The sequence below is a fragment of the Triticum aestivum genome, chromosome 3A, assembly GCF_018294505.1.
Source record: "Triticum aestivum cultivar Chinese Spring chromosome 3A, IWGSC CS RefSeq v2.1, whole genome shotgun sequence".
NCBI classification, from domain to species: domain Eukaryota; kingdom Viridiplantae; phylum Streptophyta; class Magnoliopsida; order Poales; family Poaceae; genus Triticum; species Triticum aestivum.
Window position 1 is genome coordinate 425131615 of NC_057800.1, and position 22668 is coordinate 425154282.

Genomic DNA, 22668 nt, shown 5'->3' on the forward strand with positions numbered 1-22668 from the left:
GATCTTCCAAATGAGATAGTGATGTTTCTCCGAAGTCATTACCACCAAGCTGCTAGAGCTTCGTGATGAACTATAACATATCAGGGATAAATAAGATGATCCTTGAGGTATTCACGATGTTTGACACCGTGAAAGTAGAAATCAAGAAGGAGCATCAATTGTTGATGGTTGGTGAAACCACTAGTTTCAAGAAGGGCAAGGGAAAGAAGGGATACTTCATGAAACGGCAAATCAGCTGCTGCACCAATGAAGAAACCCGAGGTTGAACCCAAACCCAAGACTAAGTGCTTCTGTAAATAAGGGGAACAACCACTGGAGCAGGATTACCCTAGATACTTGGTAGATGAGAAGGCTGGCAAGGTCGATAGAAGTATATTGGATATACATTATGTTAATGTGTACTTTACTAGTACTCCTAGTAGCACCAGGGTATTAGATACCGGTTCGGTTGCTAAGTGTTAGTAACTCGAAATAAAAGCTACGGAATAAAACGGAGACTAGCTAAAGGTGAGCTGACGATATGTGTTGGAAGTGTTTCCAAGTTTGATGTGATCAAACATCGCACGCTCCCTCTACCATCAAGATTAGTATTAAACCAGAATAATTATCATTTGGTGTTTGCGTTGAGCATAGACATGATTGGATTATGTCTATCGCAATACGGTTATTCATTTAAGGAGAATAATGGTTACTCTATTTATTTGAATAATACCTTCGATGGTCATGCACCTAAAGGAATGGTTTATTGAATCTCGATCGTAGTGATACACATTTTCATGCCAAAAGATATAAGATAGTAATGATAGTACCACTTACTTGTGGCACTGCCATGTAAGTCATAATGGTATAAAACGCATGAAGAAGCTCCATGTTGATGGATCTTTGGACTCACTCGTTTTTGAAAAGTTAGAGACATGTGAACCATGTCTATTGGTGTATATGCAGGAAGAAACTCCATGCAGATGGATCATTTAGACTCACTTGATTTTGAATCACTTGAGATATGCAAATCATACCACATAGGCAAGATGACTGAAAAGCCTCGGTTTCAGTAAGATGGAACAAGATAGCAACTCGTTGGAAGTAACACATTTTGATGTGTGCAGTCCAATGAGTGCTGAGGCATGCAGTGAATATCGTTATGTTCTTACTTCACAGATGATTTGAGTAGATGTTGAGTATATTTACTTGATGAATCACGAGTCTGAATTATTGAAAGGTTCAAGTAATTTCAGTGTGAAGTTGGAAGATCGTCGTGATAAGAGGATAAAAATATCTATGATATGATCATAGAGATGAATATCTGAGTTACGAGTTTTGGCACACAATTAAGACATTGTGGAAATTGTTTCACAATTAATACCGCCTGGAACACCGTAGGAGGATGGTGTGTCCGAACATCATAGTTGCACCCTATTGGATATGATGCATACCATGATGTCTCTTATCGAATTGCCACTATCGTTCATGGGTTAGGCATTAGAGACAACCACATTCACTTTAAATAGGGCACCACGTAATTCCGATGAAATGACACCGTATGAATTATGGTTTAGAGAAACCTAAGTTGTCGTTTCTTAAAAGTTTGGGGCTGCGACGCTTATGTGAAAAAGTTTCAGGATTAAGCTCGAACCCAAAGCGGATAAAATGCATCTTCATAGGACACCCAAAACAGTTGGGTATACCTCCTAATTCAGATCCGAAAACAATATGAATTGTTTCTAGAATCGGTCCTTTCTCGAGGAAAGGTTTCTCTCGGAAAGTTGAGTGGGAGGATGGTGGAGACTTGATGAGGTTATTGAACCATCACTTCAACCAGTGTGTAGCAGGGCACAGGAAGTTGTTCCCGTGGCACCTACACCAATTGAAGTGGAAGCTTGTGATGTTGATCATGAAACTTCGGATCAAGTCACTACCAAACCTCGTGGGATGACAAGGATACGTACTACATCAGAGTGGTACGTAATCCTGTCTTGGAAGTCATGTTGCTGGACAACAATGAACCTACGAGCTATGGAGAAGCGATGGTGGGCCCGGATTCCGATAAATGGCTCGAGGCCATAAAATCCGAGAACGGATCCATGACTTTGGAAGAAATACTTGATGGTCGTAAGGCCATTAGGTACATATGGATTTTAAAAGGAAGACGGACGATAGTGGTAAATGTCACCATTAAGAAAGCTCAACTTGTCGTTAAGATGTTTTCTGACAAGTTCAAGGAGTTGACTACGGTGAGACTTTCTCACTCGTAGCGATGCTAAGAGTCTGTTGGAATTATATTAGCGATTACTGCATTATTTATGAAATCTTGCAGATAGGATGTCAAAACATTGTTTCCTCGACGATTTTCTTGAGGAAAGGTTGTATGTGATACAACCGGAAGGTTTTGTCAATCCCGTAAGATGCTAATAAGTATGCAAAGCTCCAGCAATCCTTCTAAGGACTGGAGTGAGCATCTCGGAGTTGGAATGTATGCTTTGATGATGATCAAAGATTTTGGGTTTGTACAAAGTTTATGAGAAACTTGTATTTCCAAAGAAGTGAGTGGGAGCACTATAGAATTTCTGATGAATACATGTTGATCAGAAATGATGTAGAATTTCTGGAAAGCATATAGGGTTATTTGGAAAGTGTTTTTCAATAGAAAACCTGGATTAAGCTACTTGAACATCGAGCATCAAGATCTATAAGGATAGATCAAAACGCTTAATGGTACTTTCAAATGAGCACATACCTTAACATGATCTTGAAGGTATTCAAGATAGATCAGTCAAAGAAGAAGTTCTTGCCTGAGTTGTAAGGTACGAAGTTAAGACTTAAAGCTCGACCACGGCAGAATAGAGAGAAAGGACGAAGGTCGTCCCCTATGCTTAAGACGTAGGCTCTTCAGTATGCTATGCTGTGTACCGCACCTGAAGTGTGCCTTGCCATGAGTCAGTCAAGGGGTACAAGAGTGATCCAAGAATGGCTCACAGGACAGCGGTCAAAGTTATCCTTAGTAACTAGTGGACTAAGGAATTTTCTTGATTATGGAGGTGGTAAAAGAGTTCGTCGTAAAGGTTACGTCGATGCAAGCTTAACACCTATCCGGATAGCTCTGAGTAGAGAGACCGGATACATATAATGGAGCAATAATTTAGAATAGCTCAAGTAGAACAGTTATTTGGAATAGCTCCAAATAGAGCGTGGTAGCTGCATCTAGGAGATGACATAGAGATTTGTAAAGCACACACGGATCTGAAAGGTTCAGACCCGTTGACTAAAACCTCTCTCACAAGCAACATGATTAAACCTAAAACTCATTGAGTATTAATCACATAGTGATGTGAACTAGACTACTGATTCTAGTAAACTCTTGGGTGTTAGTCACATGGCGATGTGACCTGTGAGTGTTAATCACATGGCGATGTGAACTAGATTATTGACTCTAGTGCAAGTGGGAGACTGTTGGAAATATGCCCTAGAGGCAATAATAAAAGTATTATTATTATATTTCCTTGTTCATGATAATTGTCTTTTATTCATGCTATAACTGTATTATCCGGAAATCGTAATACACGTGTGAATACATAGACCACAATATGTCCCTAGTGAGCCTCTAGTTGACTAGCTCGTTGTGATCAACAGATAGTCATGGTTTCCTGGCTATGGACATTGGATGTCGTTGATAACGGGATCACATCATTAGGAGAATGATGTGATGGACAAGACCCAATCCTAAGCATAGCACAAAGATCGTGTAGTTCGTTTGCTAGAGCTTTGCCAATGTCAAGTATCTCTTCCTTTGACCATGAGATCGTGTAACTCCTGGATACCGTAGGAGTGCTTTGGGTGTATCAAACGTCACAACGTAACTGGGTGACTATAAAGGTGCACTACAGGTATCTCCGAAAGTATCTATTGTTTTATGCGGATCGAGACTGGGATTTGTCACTCCGTATAAACGGAGAGGTATCTCTGGGCCCACTCGGTAGGACATCATCATATGCGCAATGTGACCAAGGAGTTGATCACGGGATGATGTGTTACGGAACAAGTAAAGTGACTTGCCGGTAACGAGATTGAACAAGGTATCGGTATACCGACGATCGAATCTCGGGCAAGTAAAATACCGCTAGACAAAGGGAATTGTATACGGGATCGATTGAGTCCTTGACATCGTGGTTCATCCGATGAGATCATCTGGAACATGTGGGAGCCAACATGGGTATCCAGATCCCGCTGTTGGTTATTGACCGGAGAACGTCTCGGTCATGTCTGCATGTCTCCCGAACCCGTAGGGTCTACACACTTAAGGTTCGATGACGCTAGGGTTATAAAGGAAGCTTGTATGTGGTTACCGAATGTTGTTCGGAGTCCCGGATGAGATCCCGGACGTCACGAGGAGTTCCGGAATGGTCTGGAGGTAAAGATTTATATATGGGAAGTCCTGTTTCGGCCATCGGGACAAGTTTCGGGGTCATCGGTATTGTACCGGGACCACCGGAAGGGTCCCGGGGGCCCACCGGGTGGGGCCACCTGCCCCGGGGGGCCACATGGGCTGCAGGGGGTGCGCCTTGTCCTACATGGGCCAAGGGCACCAGCCCCAAGAGGCCCATGCGCCTAGGGAACCCTAGAGGGAAGAGTCCTCAAGGGGGAAGGCACCTCCGAGGTGCCTTGGGGAGGATGGACTCCTTCCCCCCTCTTGGCCGCACCCCAAAACCCATCTAGGGCTGGCCGCCGCCCCTAGGGGGTGGGAAAACCCTAAAGGGGGCGCAGCCCCCTTCCCCCCTATATATATTGAGGCATGGGGCTGCCCATAACACGCGACTTGATCTCTCTTGGTGCAGCCCTGCCTCTCCTCCTCCTCCTCTCCCATGGTGCTTGGCGAAGCCCTGCGGGATTGCCACGCTCCTCCATCACCACCACGCCGTTGTGCTGCTGTTGGATGGAGTCTTCCTCAACCTCTCCCTCTCTCCTTGCTGGATCAAGGCGTGGTAGACGTCACCGGGCTGTACGTGTGTTGAACGCGGAGGTGCCGTCCGTTCGGCACTTGATCATCGGTGATTTGAATCACGACGAGTACGACTCCATCAACCCCGTTCACTTGAACGCTTCCGCTTAGCGATCTACAAGGGTATGTAGATGCACTCTCCTTTCTACTCGTTGCTGGTCGCTCCATAGATAGATCTTGGTGTTACGTAGGAAAAATTTTGAATTTCTGCTACGTTCCCCAACAGATTTCCCCCTCCCAGAGGGAAGTGTCCCCGGCAGAACAGCTCCGCCGGAGCCCTAGATTGGTTCCGCCGAGGTTCCGCATCGTGGCGGCGGAGTCTCGTCCCGAAAGCTGGCTTCTGATTTTTTCCTCATCGAAAGACTCCATATAGCAGAAGATGGGCATTGGAGGGCCAACAAGGGACCCACGAGGTAGGGGCGCGCCCAGGGGGTAGGGCGCGCCCCCACCCTCGTGGGCAGGGTGTGCCCCCCCTCTGGAACTTCTTGCGCTCACTATTTTTTATATATTCTGAAAATGACTTCTGTGAAGTTTCAGGACTTTTGGAGATGTGCAGAATATGTCTCTAATATTTTCTCCTTTTCCAGCCCAGAATCCCAGCTGCCGGCATTCTCCCTCTTTATGTAAACCTTGTAAAATAAGAGAGAATAGGCATAAGTATTGTGACATAATGTGTAATAACAACCCATAATGCAATAAATATCGATATAAAAGCATGATGCAAAACGGACGTATCAGCTACGTTGCCTTCATTGCTCCCCTTCGTCTTTCTCCAGATCCCTTTTCTTGCTCCTCGCTCCCAAGGACTCCAGATCCGCCCAAATCCTCCTCCGAATCCGCCACCAATGGCGCCCAACAAAGCTTGGGCCTTTGCTCCGCCATCCTGGTACGAGCCTGCGTTGAGCGCGCCAAGCGTTTCGGAGAAGAACCTTGCCGCCGTGCTTCTGATGACGGCGGCGGGCGATGAAAAGAGGAAAACCGCGCTCTAGGTTGGCTTCACCAAGCCGGAGCCTTTGGGTAGCACCTTCTATCCTTTCTTCATGAGCAGCGTTGTTGCGGGGTTGGTTCCCCCCTTCTCTGACTTCTTCTACTCCGTCCTCAGCCACTACAAACTTCACGCCCCCCACCTTTATCCCAACTCCATCCTCCTTCTGTCGATCTTCGCCTTCTATTGTGAGGCGTACGTTGGGGTGATGCCGTCCGTGGCACTGCTGCTCCACTTCTTCTATCTCCGGATCAAGGACGGCCCCCGCTCGGGGTGTGCCAACTTCGTTGCAGCCAACAAGACCAATGCGATCTCGAACGCCGGGAAGAAGGCCGAGGGCTTCAGGAGCAAGTGGGTCATGATGGATGCCAAGTGCTCTCACCCCCGGTTGGTGCTGCCGACGGTGATGCCCGCGTCTCATGACGGGTGGCTCCACGCGAGGCTCGACGACCCTTGAGCGGAGTTGGTGCTAGAGAGGATGAACGCCGACCTGAAGCCTGACGATCCAACGGCGGCGAAGCTGACGGGGGCCATGATCATTAAGTATTTCATGGCGCAGCGCATGGCTCTGCTCCAGTCGCGCCCATGCCCCTTGTGGAAGCTCGGGGACGGGGGTGACGACCTCTGCCTACGCCCGAAGGCCTTGTCTGACGTGTAGTTGGGCACGGCCCTCCGCTCCTTGGTTGGGAACGACCAGGGGTACCCGTCGGACATCTTTGTTCCCTTGTACCGCCGTCTGGATGGGGCGAAGATTGCCGCCGCCCTGCCTGTCTTCGATGGATGTGGTCTTGTGTCACCGGCGCCCTTAGAGGCCCAGGTGGTGACGACTCCAGTGGTGGTGTCCTCCAGCAATTTTGGCGAGGAGGAGGATGAGGACTCGGTGGCCACCCCAGAGGGGTTTGGGGACACCTCCCCCTCGCGCAAGGCCGATCTCCTCCGCTCCTTGCATGACGACGACGATGTTCACAACCACCCAGTGAGGGAACTCATGCCCCCTGCTGGAGTTACTACGAGGTCCAGGGTCTCCCCCTTGAGGAAGCTGATGCCCGGTGTCCCAATGAAGAGAATATCATCGCTGATCTCTCGGGGCGACACCCTTGCCTCACCGCCGCCCATGCCACCACGGCCTTGCCGACCTCCGGGGCCTGCACGCCCGTACCTCAGACCGCGAGGCCCCCCGGCTACGCACTTCTGAAGAGGTGGCGGGACTACGCCGCCATGGACCAGTGAGTGTCCTATCATGACCTTGCCCTTGCTCCTACTTCCGTTGCGGCTTCCTGACGTTTCCTTCTTGTGCTTCTAGGCCGACGCCATCATCGAAGAAGAAGAAGGAAGGGGCGGCCACATCCTCGGGGACCCAGCAGCCTAGCACGACCACACCTCCTCCGACGCAGAAGGGCGGCGATGGCTCCCACACTTCTCCCACTCGGTCGTCCTCGCGAGGCCAAGTGGACAAGCCTCAGGAGAAGGCAATATCCTCGGCCAAGCCGGCTCCGGAGGCAACTATCCCCATCTCGCGAGGTTCAGGAGCCCCCAACTCTACTTCCTGTCGTCTCCAGCTCACAAGTCTTGGTGATGGTGCAGCCTCCTCCTTTGGTTGCATTGCTGGCCCGCGATCCTTCCGCTCCGCCCGACAACTTGGAGGAGGCCCTTTCTGCGTTGGCGCGGCTTCAGGGCGACCTCCAAGGCGCTGACCGCCGACTGGTGGCGGGGCGCCTTGAACTGATCTCTGGTTGGCTGCAGTCCGAAGCGTCCATCCAGGAGGCGCTAAGCCAGGCCGTAGCGGCTTCCGAGAAGGACAAGCAGCCCGCTGCCCAAGCCGCGGCCGCCCGTGAGGTGGCGCCGAAGGACGCCGGGGCCGCCCAGGATCGCTGCTGGTCGTTGGAGGCTGAGCTGGAGGCCATGCGCAATGAGCGCGCGGCTGAGGCTCGAGACCGCAAGGCAGAGGAGGAGAAGATGAAGGCCCGAGAGGACACTGTCAGAGGTCGCGACGCCAAGATGGAGTAGTTGGCGAGGGCATAGGCCACAGAGCGCAGCCGCTTGGAGAAGCTGGAGCAGGAGATGAGGACAGAGAAGGCCGAGCTGGAAGCCAAGGTGAAGGTCCTGGCTGAGGACCGTGTGGCCTTCAGGTCCCTTGAAGAGAAGTCCCGCATGGCGCCGCGGGCACTCTACAAGAAGGGACCAGAGGAGCCACTGGCAACAGACGGCGAGGGCCCCGTCCAGCTGCTTCCTCATCATGTCGCGGTGCTTGAAGACGTCGTCGATGGGATCGGCCCCTTGGTGGAGGGGAAGCCCGTGCGCTCTCCTCTGCTGCACTGATGCGCGTCTTCAGCCACCTCCATCTTCGCGATCCCAATGCCGACCTTGACAAGCTGCTCGAGCCCGTGGATGACGAGCGTTGTGATGACCCACAAGTATAGGGGATCGATCATAGTCCTTTTGATAAGTAAGACTGTCGAACCCAACGAGGAGCAGAAGGAAATGATAAGCGGTTTTCAGCAAGGTATTCTGTGCAAGTACTGAAATAAGTGGTAACAGATAGTGTTGTGATAGGATAAATTGTAACGGGCAACAAGGAAAAAAGAGTAAATAAAGTGCAGCAAGATGGCCCAATCCTTTTTTTAGCAAAGGACAAGCCAGAACAAACTCTTATAATAGGAAAAGCGCTCCCGAGGACACATGGGAATATCGTCAAGCTAGTTTTCATCATGTTCATATGATTCGCGTTCGATACTTTGATAATTTGATATGTGGGTGGACCAGTGCTTGGGTGCTGTTCCTACTTGAACAAGCATCCCACTTATGATTAACCTCTATTGCAAGCATCCGCAACTACAACAAAAGTATTAAGGTAAACCTAACCATAGCATGAAACATGTGGATCCAAATCAGCCCCTTACGAAGCAACGCATAAACTAGGGTTTAAGCTTCTGTCACTCTAGCAACCCATCATCTATTTATTACTTCCCAATGTCTTCCTCTAGGCCCAAATAATGGTGAAGTGTTATGCACTCAACGTTCACATAACACCACTAGAGGCTAGACAACATACATCTTATCAAAATATCAAACGAATACCAAATTCACATGACTACTAATAGCAAGACTTCTCCCTTGTCCTCAGGAACAAACGTAATTACTCACAAAGCATATTCAAGTTCATAATCAGAGGGGTAATAATATGCATATAGGATCTGAACATATGATCTTATGTAATCAACACTACTAGCAACCTACTAGCACCAATCCCGGACTTTGAGACAAGAATTGGATACAAGAGATGAACTAGGGTTTGGAGATGAGATGGTGCTGGTGAAGATGTTGATGGAGATTGCCCTCTCCCGATGAGAGGAGAGTTGGTGATGACGATGGTGATGATTTCCCCCCTCCCAGTGGGAAGTATCCCTGGCAGAACAGCTCCGCCGGAGCTCTAGATTGGTTCCGCCAAGGTTCCGCCTTGCGGCGGCGGAGTCTCATCCCGAAAAGTTCCTTCTTATTTTTTTCTCATCGAAAGACTTCATATAGGAGAAGATGGATGTCGGAGAGCCACCAGGGGGCCCACGAGGTAGGGGGCGCGCCCTAGGGGGGCGCGCCCCCACCCTCGTGAGCAGGGTGTGGGCCCCCTGGCTTTCATCTTTGGCAAGGATTTTTCTTTATTTATTTTAAGATGTTCCGTGGAGTTTTAGGACTTTTGGAGTTGCACAGAATAGGTCTCTAATATTTGCTCCTTTTCCAGCCCAGAATTGCAGCTGCCGGCATTGTCCCTCCTTATGTAAACCTTGTAAAATAAGAGAGAATAGCCATAAGTATTGTGACATAAAGTGAAATAACAGTCCATAATGCAATAAATATCGATATAAAAGCGTGATGCAAAATGGACGTATCAACTCCCCCAAGCTTAGACCTCGCTTGTCCTCAAGCGAAAAGCCGATAACAATAAATATGTCCTCATGTTTAGAGGTAGAGGCGTCGATAAAAATAAAATACGGACATGAAGGCATCATGATTATTCTCATTACAGCAACATATATAGATTTTGTCATATGATCACTTATGTTCAAGTGATGATCTATTCACAATGCAAAAGTATAAATCATAAACCTTATTGGGCTCCGACAAACTATAATCTCAGTCATTGAAGCAATTGCAATTTATCATAACATCGGAAAGAGTCTATGTCAGAGCTAAAAAGCAAGTCCACATACTCAACTATCATTTAGTCCTCCATAATTGCTAACACTCATGCAATACTTGTGGTTACGGAGTTTTAATCAGACACAGAGAAAGATAGGGGCTTATAGTTTTGCCCCACAACCTTTTACCTCAAGGGTAATGTCAACAATAATGGTTCATGCTCCCCTACATCCAATTAGATATATATATCATGTTCTTTCCAACATGCTGAGCTTGCCAAAGGATAAAATGAAAAAGAAAAGGTGAAGATCACCATGACTCTTGCATAAGGTAGAAGATAATAATAAAGGATAGGCCCTTCGCAGAGGGAAGCAGAGGTTGCAATGCGCTTTTATGGTTGGATGCATAAAATCTCAATGCGAAAGAACGCCACTTTATATTGCCCCTTGTGATATGAACCTTTATTATGCAATCCATTGCTTTTATTACTTCCACATCACAAGATCGTATAAAGCTTATTTCTCCCACACCAATCAATCATACATATTTAGAGCAATTTTTATTGCTTTGCACCGATGACAACTTACTTAAAGGATCTTACTCAATCCATAGGTAGATATGGTGGACTCTCATGGCGAAACTGGTTTAAGGGTATTTGGAAGCACAAGTAGTATTTCTACTTGGTGCTGAGAATTTGGCTAGCATGAGGGGGAAAGGCAAGCTGAACAAGTTAGAGGATCCATGACAACATACTTTATCTCAGATATAAGAAAGACATAACTCATTACGTTGTCTTCCTTGTCCAACATCGACTCTTTAGCATGTCATATTTTAATGAGTGCTCCCAATCATAAAAGATGTCAGTGATAATATATCTATATGTGAAAACCTCTCTTTCCTTATTACTTCCTATTAATTGCAACAATGACCAAAGCTGTGTTTGCCAACTCCCAACAACTTTTAATCATCATACTCTTTCTATGTGAAGTCATTACTCTCAATAGGATCAATATGAACTTTTTGTTTATTTTTATTCTTTTTCTCTTTTCTTTTATTCACCCAAGATCATGGCAAAATAATCAAGCCCTTGACTCAACACTAATCTTTATTATATATAGCTCATGGACTCGATTACATAGAGAGATCATAAAGCAAACTCAAAACTAGATCATGCCATAAACTTTATTCTACTAAATCAAGATACTACTAATAGGATCGAACTAAGAAAAACGATAAATATAGGAGTTGTGATGGTGATACGATACCGGGGCACCTCCCCCAAGCTTGGCAGTTGCCAAGGGGAGTGCACATACCCATGTGATTATATCTCCTTTTTTGTTGTCGGTGTAATATTCTTGGCGATGATTCCCCTCAGGATGCGGTTCTCCTCCTCGAGCTTATTGACTTGCTGTTTGAGGTCCATTATTTCCTTACGAAGCTTTCCAGTGACAGCTAAAGCTCCTTGCACCCAAGGGTGTTGCATAGCTGCGGGAGAACAAGTGACACTCCTCTTCATATTTTCATAAGAAAGAAATCTAACATTAGAAGGGATAACCGAGTTTGGAATAGCTGAGCTCTGTAGTTCCCCCATCGTGAACCCAGCTCGGATGCAAGAGGTGACTTCTTGATCCTCCATGGCATCTACTCTCATCAAGTCAGCCTCCATCTCTTCCTCCGTTGCTGGCCCAAAGTGGTCAGCGTCGCTGTTTGCCCTTGGTTCCGGTGCCGGATTAGATACCCGGCTCTCCCCGATTGACTCTTGAGAAGACATCTTGCTCTAATCTGCAGCAGCAACAGCTCGAAAACAAAACAGAGGATTTGCGTGATACGGGAGTCAAAACCTTCGGGAGAATATATAATGAATTTTTACCGACCAAAATACGTATCGTGCAAGAAAACGGAGTCCGGAAGGCACACGAGGTGCTCACGAGGTAGGGGGCGCGCCCAGGGGTAGGGCGCGCCCACCACCCTCGTGGGGCCCTCGTGTCCTTCCCGGACTGCTACTTATTTTTCTATTTTTCTAAATATTCCAAAACGGAGAAATATTGCCTTAAAAATTGTTTTGGAGTCGGTTTACTTACCGTACCACATACCTATTCCTTTTCGGAGTCTGAAACGTTCCGGAAAGTGTCCCTTATGTATTCCTCCGGGGTTACGGTTTCAATAATATTGGTTTCAACATTTATGGGATTACCTGAGATATAATGTTTAATTCTTTGACCGTTTACCACCTTCGGATTTGTGCCCTCGAAGTTGTTGATCTTTATGGCACCGGAACGATAGACCTCTTCGATAACATAGGGGCCTTCCCATTTAGAGAGAAGTTTTCCTGCAAAAAATCTTAAACGAGAGTTGTATAGCAATACATAATCACCTACATTAAACTCACGCTTTTGTATCCTTTTGTCATGCCATCTTTTAACTTTTTCTTTAAACAACTTGGCATTTTCATAAGCTTGGGTTCTCCATTCATCAAGTGAGCTAATATCAAATAACCTCTTCTCACCGGCAAGTTTAAAATCATAGTTGAGCTCTTTAATAGCCCAATATGCCTTATGTTCTAGTTCGAGAGGTAAGTGACATGCTTTTCCATAAACCATTTTATACGGAGACATACCCATAGGATTTTTATATGCAGTTCTATAAGCCCATAATGCATCATCAAGTTTCTTAGACCAATTCTTTCTAGACCTATTAACAGTCTTTTGCAAAATTAATTTGAGCTCTCTATTGCTCAACTCTACTTGACCACTAGACTGTGGGTGATAAGGAGATGCAATTCTATGATTAACATCATATTTAGCAAGCATTTTACGGAAAGCACCATGAATAAAGTGTGAACCACCATCAGTCATTAAATATCTAGGGACTCCAAACCTCGGAAAATAACTTCTTAAGCATTTTAATAGAAGTGTTATGATCAGCACTACTAGTTGGAATAGCTTCTACCCACTTAGTAACGTAATCAACAACAACTAAAATATGTGTGTATCCATTAGAGGCAGGAAAAGGTCCCATATAATCAAAGCCCCAAACATCAAACGGTTCAATAACAAGAGAATAATTCATAGGCATTTCTTGACGTCTACTAATATTACCAATTCTTTGACATTCATCACAAGACAAGACAAACTTACGGGCATCCTTGAAGAGAGTAGGCCAATAAAAACCAGATTGCAATACCTTATGTGCAGTTCTATCTCCAGCGTGGTGTCCTCCATAAGCCTCGGAATGACACTTGCGTAGGATCTGTTCCTGTTCATGCTCAGGTACACAACGTCTAATAACACCATCTACTCCTTCTTTATAAAGATGTGGGTCATCCCAAAAGTAATGTCTTAAATCATAGAAAAACTTTTTCTTTTGCTGGTATGTGAAGCTAGGTGGTATAAACTTAGCAACAATATAATTAGCATAATCAGCATACCATGGAGTACTACGAGAAGTACTTATAACATTTAATTGTTCATCAGGAAAGCTATCATTAATAGGTAGTGGGTCATCAAGAATATTTTCTAACCTAGACAAGTTGTCTGCAACGGGGTTCTCAGCTCCCTTTCTATCAACAATATGCAAATCAAATTCTTGTAGCAAGAGAACCCATCTAATAAGTCTAGGTTTAGCATCTTTCTTTTCCATAAGGTATTTAATAGCAGCATGATCAGTTTGAATAGTTACTTTAGAATCAACAATATAAGATCTGAACTTATCACAAGCAAATACAACTGCTAAAAGCTCTTTTTCAGTAGTAGCATAATTTCTTTGAGCATTGTCTAGAGTCTTACTAGCATAATGAATAACATTTAATTTCTTATCAACTCTTTGCCCTAGAACAGCACCTACAGCATAATCACTAGCATCACACATAATTTCAAAGGGTAAATTCCAATCAGGTGGCTGAACAACAGGTGCAGAGACTAATGCTTTCTTAAGTATTTCAAATGCTTCTACACAATCATCATCAAAGACAAATGGTATATCTTTTTGCAATAAATTAGTCAGAGGCCGAGAAATTTTTGAGAAGTCCTTAATGAACCTCCTATAAAATCCGGCGTGACCAAGGAAACTTCTTATACCTTTGATGTCCTTGGGACATGGCATCTTTTCAATAGCATCAACCTTGGCTTTATCAACTTCAATACCTCTTTCAGAAACTTTGTGCCCCAAGACAATACCTTCATTAACCATAAAGTGGCACTTTTCCCAATTCAAGACAAGATTAGTTTCTTCACATCTCTGCAAAACTCGATCAAGATTGCTCAAGCAATCATCAAAAGAGGAACCATAGACGGAAAAGTCGTCCATGAAAACCTCACAAATCTTTTCACAAAAGTCAGAGAATATAGCCATCATGCATCTTTGAAAGGTAGCAGGTGCATTACATAAACCAAAAGGCATACGTCTATAAGCAAAAGTACCAAAAGGGCATGTAAAAGTAGTCTTTGATTGATCTCTAGCCGACACAGGTATTTGAGAGAAACCAGAATAACCATCTAGAAAGCAATAGTGTGTATGTTTGCATAATCTTTCTAGCATTTGATCAATAAAAGGTAAGGGGTAATGATCTTTCTTAGTAGCTTTATTTAATTTGCGGAAATCAATTACCATCCTATAACCTGTGATAATTCTTTGTGGAATCAATTCATCTTTATCATTAGGAACAACAGTAATACCTCCCTTCTTAGGGACACAATGGACAGGACTTACCCACTCACTATCAGCAACGGGATAGATTATACCTGCCTCCAGAAGCTTTAGTATTTCTTTTCTTACCACTTCTTTCATTTTAGGATTCAGACGTCGTTGAGGATCACGAACTGGTTTGGCATCTGCTTCCAAATTTATTTTATGTTGACATAGAGTGGGACTAATGCCCTTAAGATCATCAAGAGTATATCCAATAGCAGCACGATGCTTCTTCAGAGTTTTCAATAATCTTTCTTCTTCATGCTCTGAAAGGTTAGCACTAATAATAACAGGATATATCTTCTTTTCATCAAGATAAGCATATTTAAGATTATCAGGCAAAGGTTTAAGCTCAAACACGGGATCACCCTTGGGTGGAGGAGGATCCCCTAAAATTTCAACAGGCAAATTGTGTTGCAGAATAGGTTCCTGTTTAAAGAATACTTCATCTATTTCCCTTCTTTCATTCATGAACATATCATTTTCATGGTCTAGCAAATAGTGTTCTAAAGGATCACTAGGAGGTACGGCAATAGAAGCAAGACCAATAATTTCATCCTTACTAGGTAATTCTTCCTCACGATGTTGTTTACTAAATTTAGAGAAATTAAACTCATGAACCATATCATCCAAGCCAACAGTAACAACATTCTTTGTGCAATCTATGGTAGCATTGACAGTATTTAAGAAGGGTCTACCAAATATAATGGGACAAAAGCTATCTTGTGGGGAACCAAGAACAAGAAAATCAGCAGGATATTTAGTTTTCCCACACAAGACTTCAACATCTCTAACAATTCCATTGGTGAAATAGTATCTCTATTAGCAAGTTTAATAGTAACATCAATATCTTCTAACTCAACAGGTGCAATGTCATGCATAATTTCTTTGTATAAGTCAATAGGTATTACACTAGCACTAGCACCCATATCACATAAGCCATGATAACAATGATCTCCTATTTTAACAGAAATAACAGGCACGCCTACCACAGGTCTATGTTTATCTTTATCACAAGGTTTAGCAATTCTAGCAGTTTCACCTTCGAACTGAATAACATGCCCATCAATATTATCAGACAAGAGATCTTTAACAATAGCAATATTAGGTTCTACTTTAACTTGCTCAGGAGGTGTATAAGTTCTAATATTGCTTTTACGAACAACAGTTGAAGCTTTAGCATGATCCTTTATTCTAACAGGGAAAGGTGGTTTCTCAACATAAGAAGTAGGAACAATAGGATCATTATAAGTGACAGTCTTTTCTTCAACTTTAATAGGTGCAGCTACTTTTACTTCTATGGGAGGATGATATTTAAACCACTTCTCCTTAGGGAGATCAACATAAGTAGCAAAAGATTCACAGAAAGAAGCTACTATCTCAGAGTCAAGTCCATATTTAGTGCTAAACTTACGGAAAATATCGGTGTCCATAAAAGATTTAACACAATCAAACTTAGGTGTCATACCTGACTCCTTACCTTCGTCGAGGTCCCAATCTTCAGAGTTGCGTTTAATTCTATCCAATAAATTCCATCTGAATTCAATAGTCTTCATCATAAAAGAGCCAGCACAAGAAGTATCGAGCATGGTGCGATTGTTTTCAGAAAGCCGAGCATATAAATTTTGAATAATCATTTCTCTTGAGAGCTCATGATTGGGGCATGAATATAACATTGATTTAAGCCTCCCCCAAGCTTGAGCGATGCTTTCTCCTTCGCGAGGCCAGAAATTATATATATAATTGCGATCACGATGAACAAGATGCATAGGGTAATACTTTTGATGAAATTCCAACTTCAATCTTTTATAGTCCCATGATCTCATATCATCACATAGCCTATACCATATCAATGCGTCTCCCTTCAAAGATAAAGGGAAGACCTTCTTCTTAGCAACATCATCGGGTATACCTGCAAGCTTAAATAATCCACAAACTTCATCCACATATATTAAGTGCTCATCAGGATGCTTTGTTCCATCTCCTGTAAAAGGGTTAGCTAGCAGTTTTTCCATCATACCCGAAGGAAATTCAAAAGGAGTTTCATTTTCAATAGGTTCAGTAGGTTGAGGAGCAACTCTTTGCTCTACTGGACGGGGTGAAGATACCCCGAACAAGCCCCTCAGAGAATTACTTTCCATAGTAACAAGTGACAGTAAATTTCAGCACACTATATAAATTTTTCCTTACCAAATTCCACCTACCAAAGGCGCTACACTCCCCGGCAACGGCGCCAGAAAAGAGTCTTGATGACCCACAAGTATAGGGGATCTATCGTAGTCCTTTCGATAAGTAAGAGTGTCGAACCCAACGAGGAGCAGAAGGAAATGATAAGCGGTTTTCAGCAAGGTATTCTCTGCAAGTACTGAAATAAGTGGTAACAGATAGTTTTGTGATAGGATAAATTGTAACGAGCAACAAGTAACAAAAGTAAATAAAGTGCAGCAAGGTGGCCCAATCCTTTTGTAGCAAAGGACAAGCCGGAACAAACTCTTATAATAGGAAAAGCGCTCCCGAGGACACATGGGAATATCGTCAAGCTAGTTTTCATCACGTTCATATGATTCGCGTTCGATACTTTGATAATTTGATATGTGGGTGGACCGGTGCTTGGGTGCTGTTCTTACTTGAACAAGCATCCCACTTATGATTAACCTCTATTGCAAGCATCCGCAACTACAACAAAAGTATTAAGGTAAACCTAACCATAGCATGAAACATGTGGATCCAAATCAGCCCCTTACGAAGCAACGCATAAACTAGGGTTTAAGCTTCTGTCACTCTAGCAACCCATCATCTACTTATTACTTCCCAATGCCTTCCTCTAGGCCCAAATAATGGTGAAGTGTTATGTAGTCGACGTTCACATAACACCACTAGAGGCTAGACAACATACATCTTATCAAAATATCAAACGAATACCAAATTCACATGACTACTAATAGCAAGACTTCTCCCTTGTCCTCAGGAACAAACGTAATTACTCACAAAGCATATTCATGTTCATAATCAGAGGGGTAATAATATGCATATAGGATCTGAACATATGATCTTCCACCAAATAAACCAACTAGCATCAACTACAAGGAGTAATCAACACTACTAGCAACCTACTAGCACCAATCCCGGACTTTGAGACAAGAATTGGATACAAGAGATGAACTAGGGTTTGGAGATGAGATGGTGCTGGTGAAGATGTTGATGGAGATTGCCCTCTCCCGATGAGAGGAGCGTTGGTGATGACGATGGTGATGATTTCCCCCTCCCGGAGGGAAGTATCCCCGGCAGAACAGCTCTGCCGGAGCTCTAGATTGGTTCCGCCAAGGTTCCGCCTCGTGGCGGCGGAGTCTCGTCCCGAAAAGTTCCTTCTTATTTTTTTCTCATCGAAAGACTTCATATAGGAGAAGATGGACGTCGGAGAGCCACCAGGGGGCCCACGAGGTAGGGGGCGCGCCCTAGGGGGGGCGCCCCCACCCTCGTGAGCAGGGTGTGGGCCCCCTGGCCTTCATCTTTGGCGAGGATTTTTCTTTATTTATTTTAAGATGTTCCGTGGAGTTTCAGGACTTTTGGAGTTGCGCAAAATAGGTCTCTAATATTTGCTCCTTTTCCAGCCCAGAATTGCAGTTGCCGGCATTCTCCCTCCTTATGTAAACCATGTAAAATAAGAGAGAATAGCCATAAGTATTGTGACATAAAGTGAAATAACAGTCCATAATGCAATAAATATCAATAGAAAAGCATGATGCAAAATGGACGTATCACACTGCGCAGCCGCTGCCAAAGCCGTGAAGAGCCAGGTGGAGGCCTTCCTGAAGAAGTTCCGCGCCTTCGACCCTGCGCCCCCAACTGGCGGCGCCACCGAACCTGCAACTCCGGCGGGCAGCGCTGGTGAGGGCAACGTCGCCATTGAAGGGGCACCTTTTGCAAGTGACAGCGATGCCCAGGGATGATGAGATGGCTTGCTGGCGCCTCCCTTTCCTGCTTTGCTTCTGCAACATGAACCATGCCTCGTGGAGGCGATTAAACTTGTGTTTGGTATTCGAAAAACAGTATCTCTTGTAAATTTTTTTTGAGATTCCGCGATTTCCTTTCCGTTTTCTTTGGTGTTCTACGTCGGCAGGGCCCGACCCCGCGTGTACCTCAGCCGTTGTTGGATCGTCCGATGACCAGGACGAGACCAAGGGGTGAGCGGCTACGTGGCCAGTAAGGCTCCTGAGTCGCGATGCTCAGGAGACCCCCTTGGAGCGCAAACAGCTTGCGGAAAGGAGGTGTGTAAGTAGGCCTAGTGTTCTACGTCGGCGGGGCCCAACCCCACGCATACCTTAGCCGCCATTGGGCCGTCCGGATCACCAGGATGGACCAAGGAGTGAGGGGCTACGTGGCCAGTTAGGCTCCAGAGTCGCGATGCTCAGGAGTTCCCCTTGATGCTCAAACATCCCGCGGGAAGGAGTCGCTGAGGTAGGTCTTGGTGTTCTACGTCGGCAGGGCCCGACCCCGCGCATACCTCAGCCGCCATTGGGCCGCCCAGATCACCCGGACTGACCAATGAGTGAGGGGCTATGTGGCCAGTTAGGCTCCTGAGTCGCGATGCTCAGGATTACCCCTTGACGCTCAAACAACCTTCATACCAGTCCTCGCTGAGGTCCTGCTCGGGAGTGGTGCGTGACGACCAGGTCCGAGGGACCTGGCAGGGCGGCGTATGCTAGGCAAGACCTGAGCGTAGCCCCCGAGCCTAGCCCTCTCGTGCGACTCTCCCAAGGAGAAAGCGTTGTGGTGAGGTTGGACACTGAGCCGGGTGGCTCCCTGAGGTTGGTACGGCCATGGGTCCGCCCTCAGTTGTTTATCACTAGCGCGGAGCATAGCGCTTCCGCACTTGCACGGGCATAGCCGCTCCTCGACCGTGTCAACTGCCAGCACGGAGCATGGTGTTTCCACTGGTGCGTGGGTGAGGGTTCCCTCTGAGTGGAGCCCCCGGGGCATGTACGGCCCCGCCCTGACACATGGCTTGCACAGTAGGGCTAGATGAGGTGTGTATGGGCACCCGTGAGCCAGCGCGGGACTCACGAGACCCTACCTCAAGGCGGGTTGCGCCTGGTCTTGATTCTTGATAGCTTCAGTGGTCCTGCAAAATGGTTAGGCAACCTGCACCGATGAATTTCTTGAGGCGGTCACATGAGGAGGCCAGACACCAACGACCCCAGAAGGTGACGTGAACGGGGCCGGCCTGCTAGACAAAGCTCAGTCGTTGGGTTTATCAACGCTGCAGGGACGGACTCGAGCACAGACGCCATGCCTAGCCTACTCATGCGAGGGATCCGAAAGAAAGACAACCGGCGCGCGGCTCCCGTGATAACGAGGGTGGTCGCGGGTGGGGTATCAGATAAGCAGGTGATAGTCATAGAACGACTTAAGCAAAGTGGCAGGTTAGCTCAGATAGATGTAAGAATGATACATGCCACTGGGATGGACCCGAGCAGCCTGAGTGTGATGGAGCCCGAGGGGCGCTCCCAGCTGAGTAAACCGGAAAATGTCACCTAGTACCATTGTCGAAGGAGTGTTGAAGTGGCTGATGATGCGTGCCAAAGAGTCACTCCACACGAGCCACCAGGGTTCTGGCCTCAAGAGGCTTTGGGGACTCGGGTGGTTCCTTGAGGACCGTCGCCATTTCCGCTAGGACTGCATGATGCATGGCCTCCTGAGCCGCCAGGATGCTCCGGAGATGACGCTGGTAGGTGAAAGCCGCGTTTGGCAAGCCAAATGGCATACGAACGTAGGTGTGAGGTGGGCCCTCGCACCGGCCAGCGTGCGAAGGCCAGAAGCGCTCCTGAGACGCAGTCCTATTGAGCCCTAGAATGTTGATCCAAACGCGCAGCCCGCCATCCTCGCCAGGATGGGGAGCTGCGCTGGGTGGTGGGCGGCGGTCGCTGCGTATGGTCCTTACTTCATGAGCACCTGGCGCTCCTCGCCTTGTGCCCTCTTGAGGGAAATGTGCAGCGAAGCACACATCCACGTGGTGCCTGAGCGCCTTCCTCGTGATGCTGGCTAGGTCTGAGGCCCTCCAGAAGAGAGCCCTTGATCCTTGCCCGAGGAGGGTGCCGGGCGTCCCTTCCTATGCGAGGGAAGGAGGCGCCCCAGGTGCGGGCGTAGATCCTGAGATGGTGCCGCTGGAGACGCCGCTCTCTTGATGCCCTATACGGAGTAGTTGCTTCTTCTTCTTGGGGATGGCCTCAGGAGGGTACGGGGTGCCTGCGTTGTTTGGGTCTTCAATCGTAGTGGCTTGGAAGGTGCGCTCAAGGGAGCACACGGCATCTCTTTGTTCGCAGGGGACCATGATGATTCCGCTGCTTCCTGGCATCTTGAGGACGTTGTAGCCGTGGTGGGTCACTGCGATGAACTTGGCCAATGCTGGATACCCAAGGATGGCGTTGTATGGCTGACGGATGTGGGCGACGTCGAAGTCGATGAGCTCGGTGCGGTAGTTGTTGCGCTGGCCGAAGGTGACAGGGAGGCGGACCTGCCCTATCGGGGTGGTGGAGCCGTTGGTCACTCCTAAGAAAGGCTTGGTAGGCTACAGCTGGTCATATGGCACTTGGAGGCCGTCAAACGTCTCGACGGACAGGACATTGAGCCTCGCACCACCATCGATGAGGGTCTTGGTGACTTGGACGTTGCTGATGACGGGTGAGCAGAGCATCGGGAGGACGTCGGCGGTTGCTGCGCACTTGAGCTGGTCTGCCGAGCTGAAGGTGATGGCGTACTTGGACCACCTGAGCGGGCGCGTGGCCTCAAGCCTGGGGAGGGTCGCGTTCACCTCGGGAGCAAACTGCTTGAAGGTGCACTGGGAAGCTGGGGCCTGAGCACCACCGAACATGCAGGTGTTAGCGCGCGGCTCCTGGAAGCCCCCAACCCCCTCGTCCTAATGGTGGTCGTCGTTCCTTCTTGGTGGTGGCGGCAGCGGAGGGAGGCCAGGATTGCCCTGAGGGCGGTCCTCGCGAGGCTGGTCCCTCCAGGCACCCTCACGAGGCTGGTCCCTCCAGGCACCCTCACGAGGCTGCTCCTGCCAGTGGTTCTCCCAAGGCCGGTCGCGCCACTCCTGGCCGGGGCTGCGGTCCTCCCAGCGTCCTCCACTTCGTCCTCCTCCTCAGTCATAGCCCCGATCGTTGCGCTTGGGGCATCGACCAAAGCGTCCATCTCGGATGGCCCTAAGCTCTTGACAATCGTTGGTGTTGTGGCTGTGTACGTTGTGGAAGGCGCAGAACGGACGACTGCTCTTGGATGACTCGGGGTGGTCCCGGCCGCGCTTCGTGTCTGGCTCCGCCCCGAGCACGGCTACTCCCTTGTGCTTCGTGTCCTTGGCCTTGGCTTTCTTCTCTTCTAGGTCAACAACAGGGAGCTCGAGGAGGGAGAGGCGCCCTTCCTCAGCTCTTGCGCACTTGGTCGCCATGTTGAACATCTCCAGAGCCGTGTATAGCTCCTCATGGATGACGAGCTCCTCCTTCATCTTGATGTCGCGGACGCCATTGGAAAACGCTGAGATGATGGCCTCTTCCGTCACCTTGGGGATCTTGACGCGAGCACTGTTGAAGCACTGGATGACCTTCTGCAGGGTCTCTCCTGGCTGCTTCTTGATACGGCGCAGGTCACCCGCGGTCGGAGGGTGGTCACGAGTGCCCTGGAAGTTGGCGATGAAGTGGTCGCGCATCTCGCCTGAGGAAGGGATTGACCCTGGGGCAAGTTCAGGAGCCACGAGCAAGCTCCGTCCTTGAGATCCATGGGGAACCAGTTTGCCATGACTTTCTAGTCGCCGTTGGCCGCCTCGATGCTCAGCTTGTAGAGCTGCAAGAACTCCACAGGTCAGGGGTGTCATCGT